Source organism: Zalophus californianus, chromosome 1 (assembly GCF_009762305.2).
Source record: "Zalophus californianus isolate mZalCal1 chromosome 1, mZalCal1.pri.v2, whole genome shotgun sequence".
In the NCBI taxonomy this organism is placed as follows: Eukaryota; Metazoa; Chordata; class Mammalia; order Carnivora; family Otariidae; genus Zalophus; species Zalophus californianus.
This window is the reverse complement of record NC_045595.1, coordinates 189,780,386-189,798,102: the sequence shown is the minus strand read 5'-3', so window position 1 is coordinate 189,798,102 and position 17,717 is coordinate 189,780,386. Positions and strand designations below refer to the sequence as shown.

Sequence of the window (17,717 nt, the reverse complement as noted above, 5' to 3'; positions counted from 1 at the left end):
TATGAACTTCTGCAATGGAATTATATACTTGAAAGTTGTGGCCTCAAAGTACTGACAGACCAAAGAAAAAGGTCACCTATCAGAACAAGTCAGGATGATGAATTATTCTCACTAATGAAAGATCAAATAACCACTACCCTCTCCACAAACTGGAAATAAATGGTCTTGAGCTTGAGAAGGGGGAGATAGTGGATCCTGGAGTATACAAAGATCAGATGCTTTTGCCTTATCCTATAGTTGCTGAGTCCTAAAACTAAAAAGTCAGATAAACACATGCAATTCAGAAGCCAGCGAAAGCTTGCTCCACACTTCACATCTGGGATCTATAGCAGGATGTAACTGAACAGGTAAAATAGATTTATCGTTGTGTGTCCTTGGGATTGCCTCTGCCAAGATCATAGAGATATCAGTAACCTGAATCTTGGAACAGAGTCTCATTTTGTCCCCTTGTGGAATGGTGTTTGTGACAACAGCCTCAAAGGCAGCATTATTTATGCTGGAAATAGCTGTCCTAGAGAAGATCCCATGGGTTAGAATAGCATAAACTTTGGTGGCTCCGGAGAGGAGCTTGTCAGCAGCATGGCAGCTACATGTGTCAGCCATGTCCTCTGTGAGGACAGCCATGCGGTCCTTCACATGGCCCACCAGAACCATCTGGTCCACTTCATTTGCTTTCTGACTCTCTTTGTGAATCAAGGGAAATTCCACATTCACCCACATTCACTGCAATTGATATGTCCATTTTAGCTCCCCTGGCATCAGGTAAATGATAATACCGTTCCTCCACTTGGCAATGTTCTCCCGAATCCACTGCAGGACTGCAGGCTCCGTGGACAGATTATCTACTGGTATCTCAAAGAATCCCTGGATCTGAGAGGCATGCAGGTCCACGGTGATGATGTGATCTGCCCCAGCAAGAGCATAGGGGCCACAAGTTTCGCAGAAATCAGAGCACAACTTTTGTCCTTTTTATCTTGTAAGGAGTATGGAAAATGGGATCACAGCAGTCACCCTGGATGATGACAAGATTTTGTAGGCATTGATCATGACAAGGAGTTCCATCTGGTTGTTGTCGATTTCTCCACAGCTACTCTGGATGTTCTAGACATCTTCGCCCTTCCCGCTTTCACTGATCTCATCATTGGTCTCCTGGTTGCTGAACTTCTTAGTGACCACGTTGCCCAGCTCCAGGCCCAGCCAGTCGGCCATGCGCTGGGACAGGTCCTGGTGCAAGCTGCTGCTGAAGAGCACGATGTTGGGCATGGCAGAGGTGGTGGGGGCACCAGAGGCTGCCATGCGAGCGGGCTGTCCCTGTCTGGTTATGATGTCATGGTGATTCTGGCATTATAGAATTATTTGTGAATTATTTATTTCTTTTTAATTTTTTTGGAAGCATATGTGTAGAATTGGTATTATTTTTTCCCTGAATTTTGGGAGAAATGGTCTGTCAAACTATTTGTACCTGGATTTTTTCTGTGTGTGGGAAAGTTAACTACAATTAAATATTTTTCATAGATAGTATTTTATTTCTTATGTAGGCATTAGTAGTTGTATCTTTCAAGGAATTTATCCATTTCATCTAAGTTGCTGAATTTATTGCCATAAATATGTTTATAGTGTTCCCTTACTATCTTTTAAATATTCATAGAATCTATAGTTCTGTTACTTCCCTTATTCCTGAGTTTGGTAACTAGTGTCACCTCTCTTTTATTTATTTTTTCTAGTAGTCTAGCTAGAATGTATGTCAATTTTATTGATGTTATTAAAGAACCATTTTTTGGTTTCATTGTTTTTTTTTTAATTTTCTGAATTCTAGATAATTTATGCTCTGATATTTATTTTATTTCCTCTTTCTACTTTGGAAACTGATGTCATTGACTTGAGTTGATTCCTATTTTCCAGTGTAAGTATTAAGTAAGCGCTTTATATTTTTCCCTAGGTACTGTTTTTTAGTGGCATCCCACATGTTTTGATATATTAGTTTTATAGGGCTGTCGTACCAAAATGTCATAAACTGCGTGGCTTTATACAATAGAAATTTTATTCTCTCACAGTTCTAGAGGCCAGAAGTCCGGAATCAAGGTGTCAGCAAGGCCATGCTCCCTCTGGGACTCTCGGTACAATCTTCCTTGACCCTTCCCAGCTTTTCATGGCAGCAGTAATTCTTGGTGTACCTTGGCTTGAAGGTGCATTGTACTCATCTCTGTGTCTGTCATCATGTGATGTTCTTTCTTTGTGTGTCTCTTCTTGTAAGGGCACCAGTCATTTTAGATTACGGTTCACCTTTTCCAGTATTAACCTCATCTTCTTGAGTTAACTAATTATATCTATAATGACTCCATTTTCAAATAAGGTCACATACATTCTGAGATCCTGGGGGTTTAGAACTTGAACATAATTTTTTGGGGTGGTACAGTCTAACCCATAATAATTGTATTTTCATTCTGTTCAAAATACATTCTAATTTCTCTTTCTACTTTTTTCTTTTTTAGAGCCATGGATTATTTAAAAGTATTTCTTAGCTTTTAAATATTAGAGTTTTTCAATGTAATTTTTTGTGAGTATGTTGATGATAAATTTTGCTATTATATGTCTGAAAAAATATTTTGACTTCATTTTTCAAAGATGTTTTCTCTAGGTATAAAGTTCTACAGTTTTAAAAAAATATTTAATTATTTGAAAGAGAGAGAGCACAAACGGGTGGGTAGAGGCAGAGGGAGAAGCAGACTCCCTTCTGAGCAGGGTGCTCAGTCCCAGGACCCTGGGATCATGACCTGAGCTGATGCAGATGCTTAACCAACCGAGCCACCCAGGTGCCCCTACTTTTGTGTGTGTGTGTGTGTGTGTGTGTGTGTGTGTGTGTGTGTGTGTGTGTGTGTTTGGCATTTTTTTCCTCTTAGTACTCTCGACATATTGCTCCATTGTGTTCCTTCTTGCATTGCATCCAACTAGAAATCTGTTGTCATTTTCACATCTTTATGTCTGTATATTACATGTTTATTTTTAGGGGGCTGCTTTTAAGACTTTGTTTTTATCACTGATTTTAAGCAATTTTATTATTATATACCCTGGCATGTTTTTTTCTTTCTTTCTTTCTTTCTTTTTTCCTTTCTTCCTTCCTTCCTTCCTTCCTTCCTTCCTTCCTTCCTTCCTTCCTTCCTTCCTTCCTTCCTTCAAGATTTCATTTATTTATCTGAGAGAAGAGAGAAAGCATACAAGCGTGGGGAGTGAGTAGGGGCAGAGGGAGAGGGAGAAACAGATTCCCTGCTCCCCGGAGAGCCTGACATGGGCTTGATCCCAGGACCCTGAGATCATGACCTGAGCTGAAGGCAGACACATAACCTACTGAGCCACCTGGGTGCCCCTCTTTGTTTCTTGTGCTTACAGTTCACTGAGTTCTTTGGACTGGAAGTTTATAGTTCTCATCACATTTGGAAAGTTTTGGAGGTTATTTCTTCAAATATTTTTTGCTTTCCCTTCTTGTTCTTTTCTCCATGGAAGACTCTAAGTGCACAAATCTTGGGTTGCTTGAAGTTGTCTCACAGTTCACAATGATGCTATGTATTCATTTTTTTGGGGGGGGGAGTTATTTCATTTTTCTATCCATGTTTCATTTTGGATAGTTTCTGTTATTTTCTCTTTAAGTTCACTACTCTTTTTCTCCTGCGGTGCCTAATTACCACTAATCTTATTCAGAGATTTTTTTCACCTTGAACAATGTAGTTTTTATCTTTAAAGTTTGATTTGGGTTTAAAAAAAAATCTTCCATGTCTTAACTTTTGGACATGTGGAATATATTTATTTATTTATTTGAGAGAGAGAATGAGAGAGAGAGAGCATGAGGGGGGAGGGTCAGAGGGAGAAGCAGACTCCCTGCCGAGCAGGGAGCCCAACGTGGGACTTGATCCCGGGACTCCAGGATCATGACCTAAGCCGAAGGCAGTCACTTAACCAACTGAGCCATCCAGGCACCCCTGGAATATATTTATAGTAACATTTCTAATGTACTTATCTGCTAATTCTAACACTTGTAGCAGCTTTGGTTCAGTTTATATTGATTGATTGATTTTCTCATTCTGAGTCATATTTTCCTGGTTTTTGAATGTGTGATATATATTTTCTCAGTTTTATAGAGGTATTATTAACTTATACTAGACATATTTAAGATATCCAGTGTGATTTGATATATGTATATACTGTGAAATGATTACTATAATCAAACTAACTAACATATCCAACACTTCGTACAGTTACTCCCCCCTTTTTGGATAAGAAATCTTAGCAAATTTCAAATATACATTATCACTAACTGTAGTAGATTTCCAGAACTTATTCATCTTATAGCTGAGAGTTTGTACCCTTTGACCAACATCTCCCCGTTTCCCCCACATCCTCAACCCCTAATAACTACCATTTTACTCTCTGCTTCTATGAGTTTGACTATTTTCGATTCCACATATAAGTGAGATCATACAGTATTTGTCTTTCTCTCTCTGGCTTATTTCACTTAGCCTGATGTCCTTAAGGTTCATCCATGTTGTCACAAATGGCAGGATTTCCTTCTGTTTTAAGGCAGAATAATATCACACTGTGCAAACATATCACATTTTCTTTATCCATTCATCAGTTGATGGCTACATAGTTTGCTTCCATAGGTCTACTGTGAATAATGCTGCAAAAAACATGGGAGTGTAGATATCTTGAGATAGTGATTTTATTTCATTTGATTATACACACAGAAATAGGATTGATGGGTCATATGGTAGTTCATTTTTTCATTTTTCTGAGGAAACTTTCATACTGTTTTCCATAAAGGCTATACCAATTTATATAACCATCAGCAGTGTACAAGAGTTCTCTTTCACCACATTGTTACCAACACTTGTTATCTTTTGTGATTTTGGTAATAACCATACATCTGGGTATGAGATGATATCTCATTAAGTCTTCTTATCACACACATACACACACAAATAAGTAGGGTGGGAGGAAACTTTTGGAGGTGATGATATGTTTATGAGATTGATTATGGTGATGAGTTCATAGTTATATATGCTTGTCTTCAAACTCATGAGGTAGTATACACTAAATATGTGCAGTTTTTTGTATGTCAATTATAACTCAATAAAGTATTTTTTTAAAAAAATGCTTTACTAAATACTTTACTATAGTTTTAGTGGGGCTTCAGAAAATATTGTAATTAGATACATGTGCTCAATCTACCATATTGAAACAGAGTCAATGTTAGTCACTATTAACTATTAGCATTCTTCTAAATAGTCTCAGGATAAAAAGATATCTTCAAAATCCACACTTGTCAAACTTCAAATTCAAAGTTAGCTCTTTGTCCCTTTCTCAATTAAAAATAAGGAATGTGCCTGGGTGGCTGGGTGGCTCAGTCTGTTAAGCATATGCCTTTGGCGCAGGTTATTATCCTGAGGTCCCAGGATCGAGTCCCACAACAGGCTCCCTGCTCAGTAGGGAGCCTGCTTCTCCCACTGCCCTTGTTCCTCCCCTCTGCTCATGCTCTCTCTGTCAAATAAATAAAATATTAAAAAAAAAGAAAATAAAAGTCATCATCATTGAAAATAGGTTTCTCACTTTCTGGAGAAATCTAATTCTCACATTCTTATGGAACAGAGGCACATTCAAAGAGGATTGATTATTTGGGGGGTTTCTTATACATTATCATTTTGAAGGTGGTCTGGGTTATGGAGTTCTTTAAGTTATTCAAGAACTCAAAAAATATAAGGAGAATGTTGAAAATAAGGAATGTAGTTCTTTAAACATTAATCTGTAATACCTGGACTTACTCCTTTGTAGGCTCAAATCCCTGCTCAATCAGCTTAGCCTTATTTTGTTCCAGGATAGATACACTAAATACTACGAAGTTGATCTCTGCCAGTGACCTTTCTAGTGTGAACTTGAGATGCTCCCTTCTTTTGTACATCAGTTTCCATGGAATTTTTCACTTAAAAGCAAGGCTTATCTGTTTGAGCTAACCTGGATAAAATGTTATCATTATTTGATAGTGTTGTTTACTTTTTCCAGTACCAGTCCGATCAAGTTTACAAAGTTTTGATATTCTTTTTAGAGAAAAGTGCTTAATAAACAAAACCAGTGTTGTATTACAAACTCTACATTCTAAATATCCCCTTTCCTTCTTCTGACTCAACTGCAATCAAGCAAAATAAGATTGCTCTTAGGAGTTAGATTAGAATGGTGGAAATTTGTAACAAAAGTTGTATCAATTTTAGTTTAGTTTTGATTGATCTTATAGGAAGGTGCTCAAACTTTTCCTTTGATGCAAGGTTTCATTTGGAAAGTCAAGACATGCACCAATGAGCCTAGATGAATTTGCTACTTTGTTGTCTGGCAACAATTTGGCTATTTTTATTGAAATAATGTTGCCTTTTTTTAATCCTTGTGGATAGTTTTACTATCTGTTGCCAAGTACCAAAAAGATAGGCACTTTCAAAGTCCGTGATAAATAAATGCTCACTGTATGGATGGTTTTTTCCTCCTAATCTTTACCCTAATTCAGGGGACTAAAACCTCATTTGTTGAGTCATTATTGGGAGAAATAACTTCTCCATTCTTTGTAAGCCTGCTTTAGGGAAAAAGACTTTTTATTTCTCCCTTTAATTAAAATATACAACTGACTTTTCAAATATGAATCTAATATAATTTTCTAATCAAAAGGAGGAGTTGCAAGGGAGATTTTACATATGGTTTCTAAAACTGTACTTAAAAATAAAAAAACAAATACTATCTTCTTTGGGCACTTATTCCATGAAACTTTGTGAGTTTAAAAGAGTAAAGAATCAGAACAAATTAAAAAATAAATGTGGGGTGGAGTTATTTTTTGAAGCACTGCCATGCGTTTCCTGGCTTAACTGGTGGGAGATGTCAAACAAGAAACTGAAATAAATGAACACAAAAACCAAATAAGAACCATAACTTACACAAGGATGTGTTTTAAGTTTGGGAGAAATAGTTGTTGCTTTGGCTGACAAGGCCCGGTTGTTCAGTTTTGTTGCTTAAATCAGAGCAAACATATTGACATGCACTTCAACATACATACAGAGTTTTTCAAAGTGACTCTTCCTTAGTATTGGAAACTCTTGGCCACTTTCCAGTCTAAGGAGAGGTTAGCCAAAGACTAAGGCTTTATTAAGACCACCCGAAATATCAGACGCCACCCCTCCTCTGAATCTGTGCCTCTATAATACAAATGGAGAAATCTTAAAGGAATGGAGGGTAAAGTGGAGGGCAGATGGAGAGAGGAAGGGAAAAGGGAAGCAAAGAAAATGCAATTTTTCATCAGATGAAACTAAATTCCCCTTTGTTTCTCCTTTCTGAATAGATGAAGACACAAAACCATTACATCAATTCCTTATTAGCATAGATATTTTGTGTTTGTTGTGTGTAGCCAGAAGAACACGTTGTGATTTTCTATAATGCTCATATGTTGCCAACTGCAATGAGTATTTTGGGTATTGCTCAGATTTTGTTTTAAAGCATATACAATATTTTTAGAATGTCTGTCCTAGAAGATTAGTTCTATTAGCTCTAAATTTGTACTACGATATTTTGCATGGCAGGAAACTATAGAAATTCATTGCATGGCATTTTGAAATCTGGCTGAACAAAATTGCTTTAAAAGATTCTCACAGAGGCACCTGGGTGACTCAGTTATTAAGCGTCTGCCTTCGGCTCCGGTCATGATCCCAGGGTCCTGGGATCGAGTCCCACATTGGGCTCCCTGCTCAGCGGGAAGCCTGCTTCTCCCTCTCCCACTTCCCCTGCTTGTGTTCCCTCTCTCGCTGTCTCTCTCTCTCTGTCAAATAAATAAAATCTTAAAAAAATAAAATATTCCCACAAATGTTTGTTAGAATCAGTCAAGTAGTTATATACTTATCAGCAAAACATTCTTAACTGTACTTCCCCAAAGTTGTATCAGTTCCTTTCCCGAGTGTCTCCTCAATTTTTTTTTTTTTTAAAGTTAAATGTGAGCAGCACACTGAACAGAAAATGGTAATTAGTTTCAAGTGCTATGCAGGAACTCAGTTATATTTTTAACGAGCTATGAAATGGACTTGAAATGGAGAAATGCATCAGAAAATATTCCAGGAGATCAAGGCAGATCAAATGTAAGAGAAAGAGATTAAAGGAAGCAGTTAACGGTGCCTGGGTGGCTCAGTCTTTTAAGTGGCTGCCTTTGGCTCAGGTCATGATCCCAGGGTCCTGGGATCTAGTCCTGCATCAGGCTCACTGCTCAGCGGGAGTCTGCTTCTCCCTCTGCCTTTCCCCCTGGCTTGTGCTCTCTCTCTCACTCACTCTCTTTCTCAAATAAATAAAATCTTAAAAAAAAAAAGGAAGCAGTTAAGTAAGAGACAATGTGAAGAAAGTTTGATGGGGCATCAAAAAGAAAAGAACAGTGAAGGGTGGACAGGTGTGAAGTGTGAAGATTTGGACAAGAGAACTGGATAACTGTGTGCTCTGGAAGATGTGTGAGATCCACTGTTAGTTGAAGAGGGATGGGTAGAAGTTGCAAGACTAATGACAAGAAGAAAGAGATGGAACAAAATGATTGTGTCTTGCACATGGTTCTCTTATAACTCTCCATGTGTGCTCCTAGGTCTTTACACTGCAACATGCAGTGCAGAGAACTGGTTTATTCACTCCTGTGACTGCTGCTCATTTCATATAAACATTCCCCTAGTGGTTTAAACATTTCTGGAAGCAATTAGGTTTCTTAGAAGTAACTCTGTGCTTTCCAATTAAGATGCTATGAAAAATGTTGCCAGTCTTAAAAGTCAGACATTTTTTATTACTGTAAGGATCTTTAAAATTCTCATGAAGAAATTATTGTCCATGGACCCAGGATTTTGGAAACTTCTGCATGTATGCATCTAAATATCTATCTGAACAAATAAGTACAAGAGTTTTTAGATGCTCCTATTCTGTTATGAATATATACATACATACAAAGACTGGCCTATAGTGCTGTTCATAAATTCATATTTCGAACTTCTGAACTTGGGAAGAAAATTAAGAAAAGGTTTATTATTTTTTTCAAGCAAAGATGGATTGGGTTAGAATATTCTGCAAACCCTTCAAATTTCCATTTCTCAAAATGAAAAGAAAAAATTCATTACTTCAAAGATCTATCACTTTAAATTGTACATCTTATAACTACACAGTTAAGTTCAAAATTTTAGTCCTCAGTTCATTGACAATGCAAATTATTTGCCAGCATTTGGAAGTCAAACAGGGTGAGAGGGGAGAGCCTTTACATATTCCAGGTTTAATATCTAAGCACCAGATGGAAACAATTCTACAATGAAAGAAAGAAATCTGTTAGGATATTTTGGAGATCTGTTCAGTTCAGCAGCACGTCACTGGTTGTGGAGGCCAATTTCTCAGAGGACTTATTTGAATTGCAGATACTGAAGTAGTGCACTAATTTAACCCAGAAAATGCTGAATTTTGGATTTATTTAAATTTTAATAGTTCTTAGGTCAGAAAAGTACTCATTTTTTCTTTCAATAATGACTCTTGTGTACCTGAGACAAGGAATTTTGAGGCAGATAAGCAGGAAGAGAAGGAGTGATTTTTGTTGAAATTGTGATAATAATAAAATTGGAATAATAAAAAGTTTTATTGTTAATATATACAACTATTACCATTTTAAGGGAATTATAAAATTATCTATATTTATTTTCTGCTATGAAAATCTTTATCCAGAACAGTTGATGGCATTTATTATTGAAGGATTTGAAATAACAACAATTAAAAGTAGCCTATGGATCTTTCAAAGGGTGATTTTTAGGCAAATCTGAGCAGAAACAAAGGGTGAAAAAATCTGCTTGGAAAATAATGGATGGCTGAGCTTTGACAGTGAAAGACTGGGGACCTAGTGGGATATTAAGCAGTAAATCTCTGAGGGGGCCTCTTTCATATTCATACCTGTGTTTTCTGGCAAAATAAGTGTCAAAATTTGCGGCCATATGACAGCAAAATTATGCATAACATGGTGAATTATAGATTTTGGATGAAATCCAACTCAAATACTTTCATAAGAACTTGACATGATAAACAAAACACATTGCTTTTCCAAACTGCGGCTTGTTTAAAATTAAAAAAAAAACCCAAAATATTACTATTATAATAGATGATCAGAATGTCAGTGCTCTTCACCCCCATTGCTAGATTTTTATTTTATGAAAAGTTGTGAGAGGACTGTATTTATATACAGAGAACTAGAAGCTTAAAATCAATGATTGAACTAATGGAAAGCTGGCAGTGAGTGAGAAACTTGTTCACATACTTTGGGTGGGGAGAATAGAGAGAGTCTTTGCGGGGAGCAGAGGGAATATTCAGTCTGATTTACTCTCTCTGCTATATACTTGGACCTTTTGAGCAGAGAGTGGAAATAAGGCAAGGGGAAATGGAAAGGAATTTAAAAACAGCAAAGAGGAACAGAAGAGAAATGCATGAGGGCATAATGGTGAAGAAACTCTTATTCTCTTGAATCATCTACAATGTTGAGTTCTTGGTTTTAGGTAAAGGACATTACTCAGTGTTCATCTTCCAATGAGTCATGTCTTTGAGACAGTTAACCTACCTTCGTAGTATTACATTTAGAGAACGATCTGAGTCTAATAGGAAAACAGATTCCGTGATGCTGGGGTTGTATTGGAGCAATTTAGAGGGTCAAGAGGAGTAATTTAAACTTCCTCATCAGGACTGTACTTATAGTTTGCATAGTTGGGGTTGTTAAAAAAAGGACACATTTCTCAAACAATTCACAGTTGCTCTGAAGCCATGGGAACTAAAACTGCAAGAGGACAACTGGTCCACGAATCAAGAAACATGCATTCAAGTTGCACATCTGCCGCAAAATGTGTAAGCTAGTCATATCTGTTTTCTTCTTAGCCCTGCACTTTTCTAGCCTGGAAAATATGGAGGTTGGTTTGAATGATTTCTAAGGTCTCTCCAGACTCTGAAAATTATTGTTTCTGTGTTTGCCTCATTCTAAGAACTGAAACACCTGTGCTTTTCAGTATACTGAATCTAATAAATATGCAATAAATATCTGGCAGAGGCCTGCAAATATTCAAATGTCCTTCCCCTCTTACCAGCTTTTCGTATTTCTGTTCTCTGTTCTGTAGAATTGTAGAAATCTGTGCCTTACAAATTTTACATTTGGAAAATATTAATTGGACAACTCAGTTTATACTACTTGACCTGTTGATTAGCTTGATTATTGAATATAATAAGTTTATCTGGAATCATGGAAATATTTTTATGAGGAAGACTGTAGAAGTGTTTGATGGGGTAGGGAATTTTGTTTGCAAAGGCTGATAGTATGCAGAATGTTGAAAAGTAGGGTACTGGTGATTAAGGTAGGGGCAGAGGAGCTAGGTCAATAGTGGCCGGTCTTACATACTGGAGGGAATTTGTTTCTGGGAGAGGAGAGGTATTTTCTTTTAAGCTGAGAACTACTTGCCAGTGTGTTCTGGAGGCATGATTCTCATACTATGAGTTCAGAGTTAGCTCTTAATTCTGATTTTACTTGAAAGTCACTGGGATCTGTTCTTCCTAGTACCCACTTTGTTCTGAATCAGTAGGGTATAAACCTCCACAGCCTCTCTGCAATAAACCATAGAACTGAGGAATTTTAGGGATGGAGTACATCTTATTGGTGATCTTTTCCAATTTACTACTTAGAGATGCCTACAGCATAGTAAAGTGGTTATTAGAGAGGCTTTAGAATAAAAATATTGTATTTCCCAGCTTCTTTGCCTTTTAGCTGATGACTTGGGCATTTTTTTGGAAATCCAGCTGTCTTTTTATTTATTAAAAACTTTAAAAATAATACTTTGTTGAGGTAAATTCACATGTAAAACCCACCCTTTAAAGTGTATATTCACACAGTTGTGCAAGCATCATCACCATCTAATTTTAGAGTATTTTCATCACTGCAAAGAGAAAGCCCATGCCTACTGGCAGTTCTCTCCATTTTCCCCTACCCTGCAGACTTACTTTTATGTAGCATCAAGTTTTCAAGTTCATCCACATTGTAATGTGTGTCAGTATTTCACTCCTTTTTGTTACTGAATAATATTCCCTTATTTGTATATGGCCCATTTCATTTATTCATTGATCAGCTGATGGGCATTTTGGATTGTTTCAACTTTCTGATTATCATGAATCACTGCTGTGACATTCCTGTGCAAGTTTTTGTTGACTTGGTTATATATTTAGTAGTGTAATTGCTGGATCAGATGGTAACTCTGTTTAGTTTTGAGGAATTTATTAACCATTTTCCAAAGTGTGTAATTTTATATTTCTACCAGGGTTGTATGAGGGTTCTAATTATTCTACACCCTCACTAACACTTGTTGTCTTTCTTTTTTATTAGAGCCATCCTAGTATGTGTGTGAACTGATACCTTGTTGTGGTTTTGATTTGCATTTCTCTAATGGCTGGTGATGTTGTGTACCTTTTCCTGTACTTATTTGGCTACTTGTATAAATTCAGAAATATTTTTGAAATATTTTGTTTATTTTTAAATTGGATTGATTATATTTTTGTTGTTGACTTGTAAAGATTCTTTCAATATTCTGAGTACAAATCCCTTATGACATAAATGATTTGCAAATATTTCTCTCATTCAGTGTATTTTTTCATTTTTCTTGGACTTTGAAGCACAAAATGTTTTAATTTTGATTAAGTATAATTTATCAATTTTTTGTTGCTTGTGCTTTTGATGTCACATCTAGGAAATCATTGTCTAATCCAAGGTCATTAAGTTTTACTTCTATGTTTATTTGTAAGAGTCTTATTGTTATAGATTTTACATTTAATTCTGTGATCCATTTTGAGTTAATGTTTATATATAGTATGAGATAGGATCCAACTGCATTCTTACGCATGTAGATATCCAGTTGGCTCAGAATTCTTTTTTTTATAAAAAGACTATTTTTGGGGTGCCTGGGTGGCTCAGTCCCTTGAGCATCTGACTCTTGATATTTGGCTCAGGTGGTGATCTCTGGGTCATGGGATCCAGCCCTGCGTCTGGCTCTGTGCTCACAGAGTCTGCTTGTCCTTCTCCCTCCATTCCTCCCCCTGCTCACACTGTCTGTTTCAAATAAATACATAAATAAATCAGTTTTTTAAAAAAGGTGCGCTTTTTTTGCCAGTTGAATTGCTTTGACACCCTTGTGAAAATCAATTGACTATAAAAGGAAAGCATATGTCTGGATTTACAATTCCATTCAATTGATCTATATGTCTATCCTTATGCTAGTACCACAGTGATTAATCACTGGAACTTTGTAGTAAACTTTTGAAATTATAAGTGTGAATCTTCCAACTTTATCCTTCCTTTTAGAGATTGTTTTGACTATTCTGGGTCCCTTGAAGCCATATGAATTTTAAAATCATCTCACCAATTTTTGCAAAAAGGGCAACTGACATTGAGGTAAGGATTGCACTGAATCTAGATTAATTTGGGAAGTATTACTATATTAATAATAAGTCTTTCATTCCAGGAACAACATATGATGTCTTTCCATTTATTTATTTTTTCTTTAATTTTTTTCAATGATGTTTTGTATTTTTCAGTGTAAAAGTGTTATACATTCTTGTTAAATCTATTCCTAAGTATTTTATTCTTTGTCACTGTTGTAATAGAGTTGTTTTCTTTTTCAGATTATGTATTGCTAGTGTATAGACATATAACTGATTCTGTATATTAAACTTGTATCCTGTAACCTTGCTACACTTCTTTTTTGTGTGTGGATTTTTTAGGATTTTCTAAATATAAGATTGTTATCTGTGAATGGAGGTCATTTAACTTCTTTCATTTTAATCTGAATGACTTTTATTTCTTTTTCTTGCCTAATTACCATAGCTAGAACCTCCACTACAGTATAGAATAGAAGTGTGAATGGACGTCTTTATCTTGTTCCTGTTCTTGGAAGGAAAACATAATTATCATGATTAAGTATGATATTAACTGTTTACATTTTGTAGATGGCCTTTATCCAGTTAAGGAACCTCCCTTCTGTTTCAAGTTTGTTGTGTTTTTATCATGAAAAGGTATTGAATTGTGTCATGTACTTTTTCTTCATCTATCGAGATGATCACATGCTTTTTGTTCTTTATTGTGTTAATGTGATATATCATATTGATTGATTTTCATTTGTGGAACCAACTTTTCACTCCTGTGATAAATACTACTTAATCATGGTATATAATCTCTTTTCTTTTTTTATGTTACTCGATTTGGTTTGCTGCTATTTTGTTGAGGATTTTACATTTATATTCATAAAGGTCATTCTTTTGTCACAATTTCTTTGGTTTTGGTGTCATGGTAATGTGGTCAAATAGAATGTATTGGGAAGTGTTTCATCATCTGTTATTTGGAAGAGTTTATGAAGAATTGATATTAATTCTTAAAACAGTTTAACAAGTGAAGCCATCTGAGTCTGGTCTTTTCTCTGTGGGACTTTTTAAGTCCTTTTTGCTTGTTATAGGTCTATCATGGTTTTCTGGTTTTTCCTGGAGTCAGTTTTCATAGTTTGTATCTTCCCAGGCATTTGTTCATTTCCTCTAGGTTATCAAATTTGTTAGTGTACTGTTGTTTGTAGCATTCCCTTTTAATACCCTTTTAAAAAATTTCTGTAAGTTTGGAAATGATGTCCCTTTTATTCCATATCTTAATAATTTAATCTCACTTTTTGCTTGGTCAGTTTAGCTAATGACTTGATGTTTTCAAGTAAATTTGGTTTTATTGATTTTTTTCTATTGCTTTTTTTTCCTATTTTCTATCTCATTTATTTCTTCTCTATTCTTTATTATTTCCTTGCTTCCACTTGCTTTGGTTTTAGTTTGCTCTTCTTTTTCTAGCTTCTTAAGGTGAAAGTCTGTTATTATTTATTTGAAAACTTTTTACTTAAAAGATTTTGTTTATTTGACAGAGATAGTGAGATCAGGAACACAAGCAGGGGGAGTGGGAGAGGGAGAAGCAGGCTTCCCGCCAAGCAGGGAGCCTGATGTGGGGCTCGATCCCAGGACCCTGGGATTATGACCTGAGCCAAAGTCAGACACTTAACAACTGAGCCACCCAGGCGCCCCTGAAAACTTTTTTTTGCTATAGGCATTTATATCTGTAACTTTTCCTTTAGGCACATTGTTAGTGGCATCCGCAAATATTAGTAATGTTTTGTTTATTTTTTCATTCACTTTAAAGTATTTTCTAATTTGCCTTGTAATTTCTTTTTTGCCCTGCTATTTTTTTAGGAGGGTGTTTAATTCTATGTATTTGCAAGTTTCCCAAATTTCCTCTTGTAACTGATTGCTAATTTTATTCCATCATAGTTGAGAAGCATACTTTGTATGATTTAAATTCTTTTAAATTTATTGAGACTTGATTGTGGTCTAACATATGGCCTGTTGTGGAGAATGTTCCATGTATACTTGAGTGGAATGAGTATTCTGCTACTGTTGAGAGGTATTTTATAGGTTACTTAGATCTAATTGTTTTATAGTGTTGTACAGTTTTCTGTTTTCTTCCTGATACTCTACCTAGTTCTATTCATCATTGAAAAGTGGGGTACTGGAGATGGTTTTGTTGAAGGGTCCCTTTCTCCATTCAATACTGTTATTTTTGAAGTTATTAAGTATAATCTCTGATGCAACAAATAACAAAATAACTAAAAAATACAATAAAAGAAGCAATAAGGAAATTAAAATGATATACTAGAAAATGTCTATTTTTGAAAAAGAATGTAGTAATAGAGAAATAGAGGAATAAAATAAAACATAATATATAAAGAAAACAAATACCAACATGGTACACATAAATCCAACTTTACCATTAGTGACATTAAAACAAATGCAGTACACACTCTAATCAAAAGACACAGATTGACAAAATAAATAAAAAGAAAAATGATTCAACTATATATTTCTACAGGAGACACACTTTAAATTCAAAGCCACAAATCAAAAGAAAGAATGAAAAAAGTTATAGCATGCAAATAGTAAACAAGAGAGCTGAAATGACCATATTAATATGAGACAAAGTGCTTAAGAGAAAAAATGAAACTAGAGACCAGGAAAGACATAAGGATAAAGAAAGCAATTAATTAGGAAGACATACAATTATAAACTTACATTCCCTTAACAAATGAGCTCCAAAATAACAGTATTGAATTCTAAAATTCTTGTCTGGATCAATACCAATTTGATTTTAATATTATACAGAAACTTTGCACTATTGTAATTCCTTCCATTCCTTCACTCCTTCTTTGTGTTAATATTGTCAAAAAGGTTATAAAAATATTTTTTAAACTTGATTTCCTTACCTGGAAAAATAGATGTAACAGTAGTTTTGATCTTAAAGTTATTGTTAGTACTAAATGACACTATTCATATGATGCTGACATAGCACAGTTCCTGGTCCATACTCAACAAAAGTGTTTTCTAAATTTGGTGAGGTATGTACCACTTTTTAAAATACCCTAAGTGAAGGGCCACTTGGTTGTACACTTTTTAAAGTACTTTAAGTGAAGGGTTTTTCCCCACCTAAGAAAGAGTTTTTTCTCCATTGCCTTGTTTTCAGATTCTTATTCAGATCCTTGTATTTTCTACATGTTAATTCTCAACTAATCTCCTGGAATAATATAAATGAAGTTTTCCTGTCCCTGCTACCTGGCAGTGCTTTGTTTGTCTTCTCAAAACTAAAAATATTCAGTTTATCAACTCTTCCACAATGGACATAGTCCTTAGACTTCTCCCTCTCCTGATTATTTTCTTCTATGTTAATAAAAATTGTCAATGTCTTCTATAAATATGAAGCTTAAATCTAGTTCTATTATTAAATGGTTTAAACAGGGGCACTCAAAAGGTGTTTATGAGATTTCTTGCTCCCAATCCCACTGACAACTATAGAAACAGACACTTGATAGAGCATGCATCATTCTGTAACCCTTGAAACTCCATGCACTTGCTCTTTCTCTGTCTTCATTTTATGCTTTCAGTTAAAAAAAAGAAAGAAGACCCAAAAGACCTCAGAGATTATTGAAAATGTGTTCTGAGAACCTTGAGAGAAACTCATATCCTAGACATCCATAGTAAAATAAGGGAGTACATGTTTCATGGAGGCGTAAAATTTATTAGTCATTCCCCCCTCACAGGTATAACTCATATTTATCCTACTTGAAAGTTATTACTTTTCTCTCCATAATTTTTTATACACACAATATATGTCTATAATTTTCTTTTGAGCCTTGGAAAGCTACACTGAAAAGTACCCAATACTCTCCCCTTTACAAATGGAAAAGGTATTTATATTCAATTTTATATATTAAAAGTCAAAATTCATAGAAATTTACCTATAAGTGGAATTTCACATCCTACTCTCTACTTACATTTTCCCTACCACACATTCTTCGTGGTTTATGGGAACCCTGGAATCCTGCAAATTCAACCAATTTTGGTGAATTTCCTCACCTGGTCCCCCAACTCTCAGTGACTCCAGTGGTCTCATGGATTTATGAAAATTAAAGTGGATGTTTCTAACAATTACACACACTCTGACAATAGTGAAAGAAGCCTGTATTTTAGCTTTACCAGATAGTGAATATTTTCACCAGATTCTAAAATCATTGAGACTAGGGACCATCTTTGAGACTCCAGAG

At 35.4% G+C, this 17,717-nt stretch overlaps 1 pseudogene; it reads right to left on the bottom strand.

Annotated features, from left to right (window-relative positions):
* Nucleotides 1-261: 261 nt before the first annotated feature.
* On the bottom strand, nt 262-1,263 carry LOC113915861 (annotated as a pseudogene).
* Between the last annotated feature and the right edge of the window lie 16,454 nt (nt 1,264-17,717).